Source organism: Myotis brandtii, unplaced genomic scaffold (genome assembly GCF_000412655.1).
Source record: "Myotis brandtii unplaced genomic scaffold, ASM41265v1 scaffold574, whole genome shotgun sequence".
Lineage (NCBI taxonomy): Eukaryota > Metazoa > Chordata > Mammalia > Chiroptera > Vespertilionidae > Myotis > Myotis brandtii.
In genome coordinates, this window is record NW_005370150.1 from 370,206 (window position 1) to 371,901 (window position 1,696).

A 1,696-nucleotide genomic window follows, 5' to 3' on the forward strand; every position below is an offset into this window, starting at 1 on the left:
GACAATGAAAACACAACAATCCAAAATCTATGGAAAAGAGTAAAAGCAGTCTTGAGAGGGCAGTTCATAGCTCTACAGGCCTACCTCAAAAAAACAAGAAACAATGGTAATAAATTATCTAACCATACAACTCAAAGAGTTAGAAAGAGAGCAACAAGAAAAGCCGCCCAGCATAAGAAGGAAGGAAATAATAAAGATCAGAGCAGAGATAAATGACACAGAGGCAAAAAAAAAAAAATACAAAAGATCACTGAAACAAGAGCTGGTTCGTTGAAAGGATAAAGAAGATTGATGAACCTCTAGCCAGAATCACCAAGAAGCAAAGAGAAAGGACCCACATAAACAAAATCAGCAATGAAAGAGATGAAGTAACAATCCATCCCACTGAAATACAAACAATTATGAAAAAATACTATGAACAACTCTATTTCAACAAAATGGACAACCTAGATGAAATGGACATATTCTTAGAAAAATTCATGCACCCAAATCTCAATCAGGAAGAATAAAAAACCTGAATAGGCCCATAAATACCAAAGAAATTGAAGCAGCGATAAAAAAAAAAACTTCCAACAAACAAAAGCCCTGGTGTGGATGGCTTTACAGGGAGTTCTACCAAGCATTCTAAGAAGAACTAAAACCTATCCTCCTCAGACTATTCCAAAAAACTCAAGAGGAAGTCACATTTCCAAGCTCTTTCTCTGAAGCCAGCATAACCCTAATCCCAAAACCAGATAAAGACACCACAAAAAAGATAACTACCGGCCAATATCCTTGATGAACATACATAGATGCTAAAATCTTCAACAAAATTCTAGCAAATCGGATTCAGCATTACATTAGAAAGATCATACACCATGACCAAGTGGGATTTATTCTAGGGGTGCAAGAATGGTACAATATTCGCAAATCAATAAATGTGATACATCACATAAACAAACTGAAAGACAAAAATCACATAGTCATATCAATCGATGCAGAAAAAGCATTTGACAAAATCCAACACCCTTTCTAGATAAAAACTCTCAGCAAAGTGGGAATAGAGGGATAATACCTCAACATAATAAAAGCCTTATATGACAAAACTACAGCCAACATCATACTCAATAGGCAAAATATAAACTCATTTCCCCTAAAAACAGGAACAAGACAGGGATACACACTCTCACCACTCCTGTTTCATATAGTACTGGAAGTGCTAGCCATAGTGATAAGATAAGAAGAAGAAATAAATGCTATCCAAATTGGAAAAGAAGAAGTACAACTGTCCTTATTTGCAGATGAAATGATACTGTACATAGAAAACCCCAAAGACTCCATCAAAAAACTAGTAGAGCTAAAAAATGAATTTTGCAATTTGGCAGGATAAAAAATTAACCCCCAGAAATCTATGGCCTTTTTATACACAAATAATGAATTTACAGAAAGTGAAAAGAAAACAAACAGTCTCATTTACCATTGCACAAAAATAATTAAGATACCTAGGAATAAACTTGACTAGGGATGTAAAAGAGCTGTACTCAGAAAACTTCAGGACATTGACAAAAGAGGGAGAGGAAGACATAAACAAATGGAAGAACATACCATGTTCAAGGATTGGTAGAATCAACATCATTAAAATGTCCATACTACCCAAAACAATCTACAGATTCAGTGCAATCCCCATTAAAATACCAATGGCATATTTCAAAGATCT

General features: G+C 34.8%; 1 long non-coding RNA gene across 1 annotated transcript in view; it reads right to left on the reverse strand.

The window, feature by feature from the left end:
• LOC106728245 overlaps nt 1-1,696 on the reverse strand; it is a 12,138-nt gene that overhangs the window by 5,149 nt on the left and 5,293 nt on the right. Inside the window, exon 2 of the long non-coding RNA XR_001364528.1 lies at nt 636-641. This is a non-coding gene — a long non-coding RNA (uncharacterized LOC106728245). The remainder of the gene's footprint in view (nt 1-635; nt 642-1,696) is intronic.